General features: G+C 42.4%; 1 protein-coding gene and 1 pseudogene across 1 annotated transcript in view; one reads left to right on the forward strand and one right to left on the reverse strand.

Annotated features, from left to right (window-relative positions):
• The window catches only part of LOC126203600 (histone acetyltransferase KAT6A-like), a 166,520-nt gene that overhangs the window by 16,848 nt on the left and 135,512 nt on the right, over positions 1-14,160 (forward strand). The window lies entirely within an intron of this gene.
• On the reverse strand, positions 3,680-3,797 carry LOC126204763 (5S ribosomal RNA; annotated as a pseudogene).

Consider the following 14,160-nt stretch of genomic DNA (forward strand, 5'->3'; position numbering starts at 1 on the left):
AAACAACTGAATCATGTACTGTTTGAAACTCACAAGAGCTGAGTGCACCCCACTTGCCAACAGCACTCCGCAGACCGGATGGCCACCCATCCAAGTGCTAGCTCAGCCCGACAGAGCTTAACTTCGGTGATCTGACGGGAACCGGTTTTACCACTGGGGGAAGGCTCAATAAGGCGTTTGTCCACCTCTGGCTCTCATGCAAGAAGTTATTCGGCGTGGCACTGCTTACCAGAGTAGTTCGCTGTCCCACTATTGGTATCCCACCGCTGTCCGGGACGTCTCCAGACACTTCTTCGTTGGTCATCGGGGCTCAGTTATAAGCGGGAATCATCACTCTAGCCAATGATATTCTATGCCGAAGACATGTCAGGAAACACACTGGACAGCGGCGGGATACCAACCTGACTGTCGCCCGCCGTACTGCCCGAAAACCAGGAGTATTGGTCTGGGGTGGCATTTCGTTTCGTAGCGAGACCTCCTTGGTTTTCACCTGCTGCACCGTTACAGTGCAGCGGTACTTCGGCCATGTTCTATGCCCCGTTTTGTTGCCCTTCATTTCAACAAGATAATGCCCACCCGCGCACCGCTTATCTTCGTGCTTGCCAAACCCTACCTTGGCCAGCGAGGTCGCCGATCGCTCCCTAACCGAAAACGTTTCAAGCAGGGCGCTCCAACCAACTCTGGATTTTAACGACCTGATGCGTCAGCTGGAAGGAATTTCGAATTTCGCACGATACCCCACAGGATGACATTCGACGACTCTATCAATCAATGCTACGCCGTATAACTGCTTGCATACGAGGGGCGTTTGAAAAGTCCGTGCAAAGTCCGAGAGATGGCACCACCGGCGTGAATCGACGTCATGTTTAGTTAGTAGCATCTTTGGAAATAACGCACACCAAGTTTCAGCCATATTGGTCTATTTCTTTGTGTTTGGCATTCGTGTGAATCAAGGATGTCGAGTGATTGTCAAAAAATGGACGTAAAAGAATTTCGTTTGGCGATTAAACATTACTTTATGAAAGGCAAAACGCCTCAGTAGACTAAAAAGAATCTTAATAAACATTAGGGTGACACTGCACCTTCGATTAGAACAGTTTATAAGTGGTTTCAAGATTTTCGGAGTGGCCATACGGGCACAATTGATGCTGAACGTTCTAGACGCCCTGTGGAGGTTACGACTCTAGAAATCATTGATAAAATCCATGATATGGTGCTGGATGACCGAAGATTAAAGGTGCGTGAGATTGCTAGTGCTATGGGCATCTCGAATGAACGGGTACATAATATTTTGCATAAACATTTGGACATGAGAAAGCTATCCGCAAGATGGGATCCGCGATTACTCACGCTTGACCAAAACCGGAATCGTATGAAGTGTTGCAAGGATGGTTTGCAGCTGTTCAGGAAGAATGCGCAGGTCTTTAAGCGTCATTTCGTCACTGTGGATGAAACATGGATACATTACTATGTTCCTGAGACCAAACAACAATCTAAACAATGGGTTACCAAGGGAAAATCTGCACCAAAAAAGGCGAAGACCATTCCTTTGACCGGAAAGGTTATGGCGACTGTCTTTTGGGATTCGCAAGGGATAATCCTCATCGACTATATGGAAGAGGGTAAAACCGAGCTGCAAGGAAAACGACGGCGATTGGACCGCAAAAAAGTCCTTTTCTATCACGACAATGCACCAGCACACACATCAGCAGTTGTGGTCGCAAAATTAATGGAAATAAGATTCCAACTCGTTTCACATCCCCCCTATTCTCCAGACTTGGCTCCCTCGGACTAATGTTTGTTTCCTAATTTGAAGAAATGGCTGTCGGGACAAAGATTTTATTCAAACGAGGAGGTAATTGCAGCAACTAATAGCTATTTTGCAGACTTGGGCAATTCCTATTATTCGGAAGGGATCAACAAATTAGAACAGCGTTGGACGAAGTGTATAAGTCTAAAAGTAGACTATGTCGAAAAATAAAAAAAGGTTTACCCCAAACATGTAAGCAGTTTTTATTTTTGCACGGACTTTTCAAACGCACCTCGTAAGGGCCAGAGTTGGATCAACGCTTATTGAATTGCTCAATTTTTGAAGCTCTTTTTCTTGAATAAAACATCCAGTTTTTCTGAAATTATAATCATTTGTTTGTCCGTACATGTACATCTAAAACTAAAAAACAAAACTCCGCCCAAACAGGCCATGAAGGCCCAATGGTATGGACCGGCCGGCGTGTCATCCTGAGCCCACAAGCGGTACTTGTTGGTTTCCAAGCGGTACTTGTTGGTCACTCTAAGCTCATTAGCCCAAAACATCGGGAATCCGTACCATCTCTTATCCTAAATGGAACAAATATTAACTTCTCTCCCTCAGCAAAGAGTTTGGGAGTTATAATAGATGAAAATCTAAATTGGACAGAGCATGTAACTGCAGTGTGCAAAAAAGCATCAGCATCCCTTCATGTCCTACAAAAATATAAAAAACTCTTCCCTTTCGATCTGAAAAAGAAATTAGTACAAACGCTTATACTCCCAATCATTGACTACAGTGATATTATCCTACAAGGCCTCTCTCAGGAAAATTCGCGACGTCTAGAACTGGTCATGAATGCCTGCGTCCGATATATCTGTGACGTTCGACTTTTGGATCACATTTCACCAGCATATGCAAAATTGTCCTGGCTGCGTGCAGACAAACGCAGAGATTTCCATACACTCTGTCTCATCTACAGCCTTATAAATATACACTGTCCCTCATATCTCTCCTCGTCCCTAATGCTCATGTCGGAACAACATGACAGAAACAGACGTTCCCATTATAATAAAATCCTCTGTGTTCCACTGCATCGCTCAGTCACCTTCTCCAAGTCCTTTACAGTAGCAGGAACCCGACTATGGAATAACCTCCCTCGTTATGTTAGAGAACTTAAAAACGTGTCCGGCTTCAAAAAACAGTTAATGACGTATCTACTTAAGCAACAGTAATGCCTTCCTCTGTACATGAATGCACTTCACCTCATTACTTCCCTCTTTCCCCCTCCTTAAATCTCCCTTCCCCAAAACTCGCTACACTAGTAAACATCTACTTTACACACCAAGATATTAATGTACATCTGCACAAATCTTCATTACTATTGCCAATTTTTCTCATGTTTATCATTATTATTTGATTTTTTACTGTTATTATTATTGCTTTTATCATGATCTGTATGTATAGCACCTGTTGTAAAATACTGCCAGCATTTACTTTATTAGGTCTTAGTCATGTTTATCATTATTATTTGACTTTTTTTTACTGTTATTATTATTGCTTTTATCATAATCTGTATGTATAGCACCTGTTGTAAAAATACTGCCGCATTTACTTTATTAGGTCTTAGTCACTACTCTTTATTCATATTGTCACTAGAGTAATCTAATTTTCTCATTTAAACTATTGTCATGAGGTAACTCTGATGTGTGAAATACTGCATGTGTGGAACACTGGTCCGTTGTAAGAGAGGGCCTGATGGCCCTAATCTGATCAGGTTAAATAAATAAATAAGTAACTGGATGCGGATATAGAGGGCATATGGTCAGCACGTCGCTCTCCCGGCCGTATGTCAATTTCCGAGACCGGAGCCGCTACTTCTCAATCAAGTATCTCCTCAGTTTGCCTCACAAGGTCTGAGTGCACCCCGCTTGCCAACAGCGCTCGGCAGACCGGATGGTCACCCATCCAAATGCTAGCCCAGTCCGACAGCGCTTAACTTCGGTGATCTGACGGGAACCGGTGCTACCACTGCGGGAAGGCCGTTGGTGTACATGTACATCGCAGCTACCGATTTCTGTTCCTTCTGGGTAATTCCTTCGTGGTGCTTTTTCTTAATTTTTAGCTTAAAAATAGGGCTAAGAACTTTTTTATTTTCAAAAGAGCTATCCGATTTTACAAGGGAATATCTTTTATTCATACACATACAAACTGTACTTTTGCGAGCATCTCTGGAGTTATTGCATTCACTGTTATTGCTATGTGGGAAGCACACGGACAGAACCTCTCACAAAGCCCCACAAAAGAAGAATGGCATACCGCGAGACAGCCGACCTCGGGGACCAGTGGTGGAGCGCGAGATCGTACGCCCCTTACAGTTGATCAATCCTTCAGGTAGCTCATCGTTGAAAAATGCTCTTACAAGGGGAGGCCACAACGTTTGGAACACGGATTTACTGTAAACTTCGTAGACTCGTACTCCATGAGGACAACAAAATGTGTAAGCAGTAGAGCGTACTTCTCAAGTGTTACTGAGAAAATCGCAAGATAATTTCGGTCTCAAATATATATGTATTTGCGTGTGGCCATTTTTACCATGAAGCGGCTGCAGCCGATTGGTGCTGGCGCGGTAGCAAATGGATCAACGAACAAACTGAACGAGTGTCATCGGAGGTCCGCCCTGAACAAATTCAACGAACAATACAGAACAAAATTTTTTTTCTTCTTCTTCTTCTTCTTTAAAGGTGAGTGGCGTTCAAGTCGCTGGATCGCTCCATCGAGTTCCGTTCGTCAGCTTTTCTTTTTATTTTCAACACAGTCATTTTCTTTACTATTTATATTACAATTGATATTATGGGAAAAATGTATGTATGCTTGTCCATGTCTTCAAAACTGTTCGTATTTAATCGAAAGAGAATGAGAAATTGGTTCTCGGAAGACGCTATTAAAATACACTCGATCCTGCATAATCAATTATCAGCGCCGATATTTAAGGAAGTATTGCGTTATGCATGGTTTGCTTCCAAATTATCGTCTGAAAGAGAGGTTTTTGAAAATGTTAACGAGGTTTGTTTTTCCACGGGAAACGTCAAATGACCTTGAGCATGCGGAAACACAGCATTTATTCAATGCAGCTGGTGCCGTTTAACTTTGTGTTTTCCATGTTTTTACGAAAAATACCATCCTGCAACTTGTGCTCGTAATGTCGAAAGCGATGATTAACTGTGCATCTTTCGAATGCCGTCTGTGCCGGTCAAAACTTCGAGGTAACAAGTCGTTTCGGGCTTCTTCCAGGTATAAGGGATTTCTTAAATCTCGGACATGCATACATTTTTAGTATCACTTTGTGTGTTTGGTCGTTTACTAGTCGATAGTTATGAATATTATATTATTTGTGATAGTAAAAATTAGTAGACTGCCAAATAACATTGTAAATTTAATAAAAGTTCATCCGATTACATGTATTTTCCCATTACATCAATTGTAATATAAATAGTAAAGAAAATGACTGTGTTGAAAATAAAAAAAAACTGACGAACAGAACTCGATCCAGCGATCCAGCGGCTTGAACGCCAGTCACTTTTTTTTTTAAAAAAACATTTTGTTCTATATTGTTCGTTGAATTTGTTCAGGGCGGACGTCCGATGACACTCGTTCAGTTTTGTTCGTTGATCCATTAGCTCAGTTTCTCTATCAGAAAGGGTAGCTAACGGTCTGAGCGAACACACTTTTTTCTTTTTTTTTTAATCTCATTTTGTTTGTTGTATCTGCTCTGGGCGGACGTCGAAAGACACCCGTTTCAGTTCGTTTTTGATCCGCTAACTCAGTTTTTTATTACAGAGGGCAGCTAGCCCTCTGACCGAACACGCTGAGCTACCGTGCCGGCACCGCTCGGCTGCACCCGCTTCATGGTAAAAATTGCCACGCACAGATATATATTTGACGACCGAAATTATCTTGTGATTTTCTCAGTAACGCTTGAGAAGTACGCGCTACTGCTTACACATTTTGTTGTCCTCGTGGAGCACTACGAGTGTACGAAGTTTGCAGTAAATCCGCGTTCCAAATGTCGTGGCCTCCCCTTGTTAGATACAGGTGCCAAGGGGCGGTGCTCTGTCCTGTTGAAAATCAGTTTTGAGTACTGTTCTCTTAATGGTGCAAACAGCCAGATCTCCGACATATACAGGTATGTGGTTCCAATAATCGTCGTTTCTGCACAAAGAAAAGGGACTCGGCGGAAAGCACATGAAGATTTGGAGAACCTCTCTCGTGCTCGACTTTGGTACGTGTGTGATGGTTGCCACATATTCTTACGTCGTGGTGGTTCACTTTTCCAACTGAATTGAGTGGAGCGCATCACTAAACATTACCTGTGAAAGGAAACTGTCACATTCCATTTCTACGTCCAAAATGATATCACAAACCTCCATACGTTGTTGCTTATCACCATCGTGAAGGGCTTGAAACAACTGAATCATGTAGTGTTTGAAACTCAAATCTCACCGAAGAACACGCCAGGCAAACACACGAAGGTTGAAACTTCCTGGCAGATTAAAACTGTGTGCCCGACCGAGACTCGAACTCGGGGCCTTTGCCTTTCGGGGGCACACAGTTTTAATCTACCAGGAAGTTTCATATCAGCGCACACTCCGCTGCAGAGTGAAAATCTCATTCTGGACACGAAGGTTGTTTGACTCTTGGCTAGCACAGTGAGTAGACTTTTGTGGACTACGTGCAAATCTGTGTTGAAAGCGGTCCACGTCTTTAACGAGCACACGGGGCGGCCTGTGGATTTCCTCCCACATATTTATTTAGCGTATGGCGCTACACACATAGTTTACACTTTTTACATTATGAAATTATATGATAAAATACACTATAAAATACATAAGTGAAGGATACATATTCAGATAAAATATAATACATAAACACAATAAAACGTAACATCACAGCAGATATTTTGCGTTACACAAGTCTTCAAATTCTGACGTCCAAATTGGCGATCCATTCGAGGCAGGGCGGTGTTGCGTTGAAGAAGTCAGCCCGACTCCATGGTAGGCTCTTAATTCACAATCCTGGGCGATGTGCTGTATTGTTTGATTAGGTGCCTCACAGTCACAGCTAGGACTGGGAAGCTTTCCCCACTTGTGTAGATTGTGTGCACATAGTCCATGTCCTGTTCGGATTCTGTTTAGGCTTTTCCACAGCTGTCGTGGAAGTTCAAAGCCCTTAGGTTTCTCTGGTGGACAGATAAGTTCACGGTTGTCAGGGGAGGCTCTGTCACTCCAGCTCTCGTGCCATTTAGTATGCATGCTGAAGTTGGCCGCTGACAGTTGTTGGGCCAGTCTTAAAGAGGGATTTCTGGAGCGGAGTCGTATTCATTCCAAAGTTGGGGGAGCTTCATGGATAGGAAGTAGGGGGTTATTCATTATTTTTGTGTATTCCTTCATCAGAGCTTCCTGTCTTCGCAGGGAGGGTGGAGCTATATGACTGAGTGTTGGAAACCAATATAGTGGGGTAGTCTTTATGCATCCAGTTATGGTTCTCATAACAGCGTTGAGCTGGGTGTCCACCTTGTTCACATGCTTGCTGGTGCACAGTACTCGGCTGCAGAGTACAGTAAGGCGAGTGCAGAGGTTCGTAGTGTGTCTGCTGCTGCTCCCCAGTTAGGGCTGCAGAGCCTCTGAATGAGGTTGTTCCGTGAGCTTATTTTATTGGATACATTTTCCAGGTGTCTTTTGAAGAATAATGTCCTATCTAGAGTGACCTCCAGGTACTTTGGATGTGGCTGATATCGCAGTTGACTGTTATTCATATGAACCTTCAGCTCATATCTCGCCGTTCTGTTGTTCAAATGAAAGCAGATGACTTCAGTCTTGTTGGGATTTGGTATTAGCCTCCATTTGGTGAAATACTCATGCATTTTGTTAGGCCAGTTGTGAGGATGTTTTCAGTGTCTTCAAACTGCTTGCTTTGGATAGCTAGGGCCATATCATCAGCATAGCTGAACTTCCTTGACATGGTTTCAGGCAGGTCAGAGATGTAAAGATTAAAGAGCATTGCTGCTAAAACTGATCCTTGAGACAGTCCATTGTTCAATTTCCTCTGTTTGCTTATGTCATTACCCTGTATCACCTGGAAGTATCTATCCGAAAGCATGTTGTTGATAAGTCTCAGTGTCATGCGGCAGGGGTTTACTTTTATCAGTTTGTGTAGAAGTCCTTCCTTCCATACAGTGTCATAGGCAGCTGTTAGGTCTATGAAAGCTACCGCAGTCTTTTTTTGTTTTTGAAAACCTGCTTCAATATATGTCGTTAGACTTAGAACCTGATCTGAGCAGCTCCTATTGGGTCTGAAACCTGCCTGCTCTGGTGGGATGACTTCTAGGATTCGTGGGCCCAGGCAGTTGAGAAGTAGCCGTTCCAGAAGTTTGTAGCAGCAGCTGAGAAGAGCGATAGGGCGGTAACTTTTGGCTTTATCTGACGGTTAGTTTGGTTTCAGCACAGCAATTATTTCAGTAATTTTAAAAGCTTTTGGCAGGCAGCTCGATGTTAGTATGCATAAGTAAAACTTGGTCAGCCATTTCTTCGTTTCCTTCCCACATCGAGTCAGGAATTCAGGGTGCATTCCATCATAATCACGCGCCTTACCCGTTTTAACATCACTGAGAGCAGCTTCTAGTTCTTCAATTTTGAAGCTCCGAGAGTACTCAGTTTCTTGAGGTGTTGTTCGCTGTATGTTTATGTATTCACTTTTTACTTTTAGTGTGTGGTGTTTGTCTCGTGGTGCTCTAGATAGTGATACAATTCGACTTGTTATCTGGTCTGGTAGCACTGTACGAGCTACTTTGATTGGTGGTTTACTTCCTCCCACATAAACAAGTGTTTTGAAGCTGTTTGAGCGATCGTCGTATGCTTTGAGCTGTATGAGTGCCGTTCTCTCAACGAAAAGCTAGCCGTACAATTATAGCCACAGTGCATCTGTTCAAACGCTTTTTGTTGTTTTGTTATTGCCATCATGACTGGTCGCACATTGGGTAACGGACGGGCAACCGAGCTAGCTGACCCAGGGCAATCTCACGAACTGGCAAATAAAAATTACGCCAAGATAAACTCTTAGCTACGATGCATAATTTAAAATTTACTGCAAGTTTCTAACATCATTCATATAGAAGATATAGTCTTGTGAAATCGGATGAATCTTTTTAAACAACTTGTAATTTATTTAGCAGTGGCCAAAGCTGCTCTATCCGCTAGCATTACAATACACGATAAGTTACCCCCAGCTGTCTACGTAATATTTATTAGATTTTTACAAGAAGTGGATATTCGACTGCAACCCACTTTTATGAGGACCAAGAAGACCACTGAACGATGAACAACCTGGCATCTCTTCAGTTGCAGTCAAGTCTGACAGTATGTTACCACTGTAGATGCTGCTTACCTTTGTTGTTGTCACGGTCTTCAGTTTTGGTTTGATGCAGCTCTCTGTGCTACTCTATCCTGTGCTAGCTTCTTTATCTCCGAATAACTATTGCAGCCTGCATCCTTCTGAATCTGCTTACTGCATTCCCTCTTCGACTTTTACCTCTCCCCCCCCCCCCCCCCACCACTTCCCTCCAAAACTAACTAGGTGATCCCTCGATGCACAAAATGTGTCCTACCAACCAATCTCATATTCAGTACCTCCTCATTAGTTACGTGATCTACCCATCTTATCTTTAGCATTCTTCTGTAGCACCACATTTCAAAAGCTGCTATTCTCTTCTTGTTTAAACTATTTATCGTCCATTTTTCACTTCCATATAAGACTACACTGCATGCAAATATTTTCAGAAAAGACGTCCTAATACGTAAATCTGTATTCGATTTAACGAACTTCTCTTCTTCAGAAACGCTTTTCTTTCCATTGCCAGTCTACATTTTATATCATCTCTACTTCGGCCATCATCAGTTATTTTTCTACCCAAGTAACTACAGTTCCCTACTACTTTCAGTGTCTCGCTTCCTAATCTAATTGCGCATCGTTGTTTCGATTTTGTTGATTTTCTCTAAGCCTACAAATGCTTTAAAAGTATGTCTGCTTTATCTTGACCTATCTTCTAAGATAAGTCGTCCGGTCAGTATTGCTGCGCGTGTTCCTACTTTTCTCCGGAATCCAAGCTGATCACCCCCGAGGAAAGCTTCTGACAGTTTTTCCCTTGTTCCGTAAAGAGTTCGTGTTAGTAGTTTGCAACCACGACTTATTAAACTGATAGTTCGGCAATACTCACACTTGTCAGCACACGCTTTCTTTGGAACTGATTTTGCTATATTCTTCTTGACATCTGAGGGTATCTCGCCTGTCTCATGCATCTTGCACACCAGATGGAAGAGTTTTGTCACGACTGGTCCTCCCGAGGCTGTTAGTAGTTCTGACGGAATGTCGTCTACCCCTGGGGCCTTGACTCGACTCAGGTCTTTCACTACTCTATCATTGCCTCTCCCAGTATCATATTTGCCATCTCATCTTCATCTAGGTCCTCTTCCAGTTCTATAATATTGCCTTCAAGTTCATCTCCCTTGATAGACCCTCTATATAGTCCTTCGACCTTTCAATTTTCCCTTCTTTGCTTAGGACTGGTTTTCCATCTAAGCCCTTGATATTCATAAAACTGCTTCTCTTTTCTCCAAAAGCCTCTTTAATTTTCCTGTAGTCGTTACCATTACGCCTCGCTTATTTTTTAATTACGGTTTCCCGTCGATGAGATTCGGTTTCCCGAGAAATCATTTATCCATTGCTTCGGTTTCTCAAGGATTTGTGAGCTCGGGTTCTCTTAACTCTGTGAGCGCCACTCACCGAAGTCTCTGCACTACAGTCTGGGTTGCTCCAGAGCATTATGGAGGCATCACGAACGATTCACAGCTCACGAAACTACCGAAGCCGTAGTTTGCTACAGGTCTCTCCCACACAGTGGCCTCCCAGTAGCTTGGATTACAGGAGTATTCCACGACTTCCAGCCCTTTTCTTGCTTATGAATACATAAAGAGTCAATATCTACATTAACTTAAAACTACGTCAGCCGGGGCAACTATGACTAATTACTCTCTTCAAGGATAAATTGCGTCACGCAAAAATCAAATAAATGAAACAATCGCACTCGTTCTGCCATTAACTAAAACTAAGTTCTCAGCGCAGACTACGGAAAACATCAGTGGCCTTCAGTGTCGTCACAATACCACTGAGGCAAATACCTCTCACTAAGCTTATGCCATGGTCGCCCTCACGACTCCTCGTAAGCTGCTTCCGCCACTCGACGGACCGATGACGACATTGTTTGCACCACTCGTGACGTAGTGCATTCGTTCTTCTGGCCAGCGGCGTCCGGGACTATCAGCAGCATTATGAAAACAGCTGCCCATTACCGGTGTTTTACTTATGTTGATGTTCATAATATAGCCTCTTTTCAAGATACTATCCATTACGTTCATCTTAATATCCAAGTTCTTCGCCGTCTCTGACACAATTGGAAAATGGTTCAAATGGCTCTGAGCAGTATGGGACTTAACACTGAGGTCATCAGTCCCCTAGAACTTAGGACTACTTAAACCTAACGAACCTAAGGACATCACACACATCCATGCCCGAGGCAGGATTCGAACCTGCGACCGTAGCAGTCGCGCGGTTCCGCACTGAAGAGCCTAGAACCGCTCGGCCACAACGGCCGACACAGAATTGGAGCGTCATCTTCAAACGTCAAAGTTTTCATTTCTTCTCCCTGAATTTTAGTTCCCTTTCCTAATTTCTCTTTGGCTTCCTTCACTGCTTGCTCAAAGTACAGGCTAACTAGCATATGGATAGGTTACAAACCTGCCTTACGCCTTCCCCAACTACTGCTCCCCTATCACGTCCTTCGACACATACAACTACAGTCTGGTTTCTGTACACGGCGTTGATAACTTTTAGTTCTCTGTATTTTATCCCTGCCATCTTCAAGAGTGTATTCCATTCAAAATTTTCAAAAGCTTTCTGTCAATCTACAAATGGTAGAAACGTATATTTGCCTGTCCCCAATACATCTGCTAAGATAAGTAGTAGTGTCAGTATTGCCTCCCGTATTCACACTTTTTCCCGTAACAAAAACTAATCTTTCCTGAGATCGGTTTCTACAATTTTTTCTCATTTTCCTGTAAATAATTTGTCACGTAATTTTACAACCGTGACATTTTTACGCGGTCCATGCACATTAATGTGACCACCGCCTACGTTCGACGTCAGCGTGCAATAACCACTCACAGACGGCAGCTGGCAGCACTATCAGTGGAGGGTACATGAAGTGTGTCGGGGGGATCCTGAAAACAGTGCAGTCGTTGTCGTAATGCCAAGCGGAACGATTTATCAGACGTCCAGAATGGTATGATCATTGGCTTTCGGGCCAAGGATGGAAACGAAGTGGCTAAGTTTGTAAACTGTTCGCGTGCCGCCGTGTTTAAACTATTTCGTGCAGTTCACTCAGGGGAGTTCCTGCATTTAAACTAACATTTACAGACCTGAAAGAGTGAAGTAGTATATATAATATGTTTAAGTCGACATGCCTAGGTATTTTCAGGTAAGTAAATGATTTCAGTAAAGTTGTTAACTATAGCCTCACAATCAGAACGATGATTTTTGTCTATACAAAATTTGTTTCAGTAACAAATTAAACACATTAAAATACTAGAACACAACTTATGCAGAACCCAACATCTCCAATAAAAATTAAAAGGGCAATCAAGGCCTACCTGATGCTTGGGAGCCTCTTTAGCTGGAATCACAGGGCTGCCTTTTTGAGTATATTCCTTTCCTTTGCCGCGTTAATTCCTTCTTTTCACTTTGAACGCTACCTTCACCTCTCTTCCTCCGTTTTGGTGCAGTTTTCCTTTCCATTTTTCAATATTGTGTATTATATACCTAAAATAATTTCTTCAGCAGTGTCCTATTGTTACAAACAAACCACAGAGTTACTTCAACTGTCAACAATTCACACAAGTACGCACCAGGACAATAACATAGACAGAGGGTGCATGACGCTTTATATGAACATCTTTGCTAATGTTAGACGTGAGTACCATCTTGTGACAGGTGTAAATACTGTTTTGCGCTGTTTAGGTGCTTGTATCGGATTATATGCTATTGGCGTTGACAGTTACAGCAGAATTTCACCTATAACTCAAATTTTCATTTTTTGGCACTTGACCCGTTATTTACTTACATGCCACAATTTGCCCTCCAATGACCACAGATAAGCTGCATATCTTTCTATATATCAGGAGTCCATCATTAGCATGATTTTTTTTTTGTGCAATCGGTAGTGGATGTCAAAAAAAAGTGATTTGAGATTGCCCAATATAGACTACTGGATGAATGGCTCCATCATTGGATCACGGAGTGTGACATGAAGATAAAAGGTTTAATTGTGTAGTAAAAAGGTAATAATTTGGTGGTGCATTATGTGTACACCACACAGTAGCGCAGGCCAGATGCTCAAATCATCACTACTGCTAACCAGAATCCAGCGTCCCACAGCCACCAAGTGATCACTGAGAAGAGTGACTGATATTTGAGTTTTTCGAATAGTTAATTGTGAAAGTGAAGTGCTCTTATTGTATGTGGTAATTAGATTTGGCTTTGTTTGTGGCACATGACACATCAACAGGTCATGAAAAAGTCAATACAGAATGGTGCAGTATTCACTATGGGTTCTGAAGATACCCTCTTTAATATTTTTATCCCCACATATGAAGAAAGCTGCATCACTAAATGTACATCATCTTTTTAAATCTGTGTACTGTTGTCCATGTCAGAGTAGTTATCATAGTCTTGGTTTCACCAGCTGAAAGGGAGGGATCTTGGAAGGGGTGATCCACAACCACCTTGTCTGGATCATATAATCCATGCATCTTTTTGTATTCTTTAAGTGTAAGTTAGTTTAGTTTTCAACTAATAGGTATATTGTACAACCTTGAGAAAGGCCTGCAAGACTACTTGGATGTAGATTATCCTCAGACAAACCCCATACATGGAGGTTGTAGGGATATATTCCTCGTCTTCTGTGGTCCTCTGTTTCACCTTGTTTGAATTTTCTCATTTTGAGAAGACAGAAGCACATTCTAAGCCAAGATTACATAAATATTTCTTTATGTAAAACACCAGTTTCGACAGACTTTGCTGTCATCTTCAGGTCTGTACAGCTTAAATGAACATATCATAATACAAAGATTTTTTAAGACCTGAAGACGACAGCAAAGACTGTTGAAAGGTTTTTAAAATAAAGGTATGTTTACAGATTCTTGGCTACAGATTTTTTTTTCTTTTTTTGCCTTGTTATTTTTGATAAGAACCATCAACACTCAGCCGAGGCAATTGTGGTGCACCACAGGCCATAGATGACAGGG

This window comes from Schistocerca nitens, chromosome 9, assembly GCF_023898315.1.
Source record: "Schistocerca nitens isolate TAMUIC-IGC-003100 chromosome 9, iqSchNite1.1, whole genome shotgun sequence".
In the NCBI taxonomy this organism is placed as follows: domain Eukaryota; kingdom Metazoa; phylum Arthropoda; class Insecta; order Orthoptera; family Acrididae; genus Schistocerca; species Schistocerca nitens.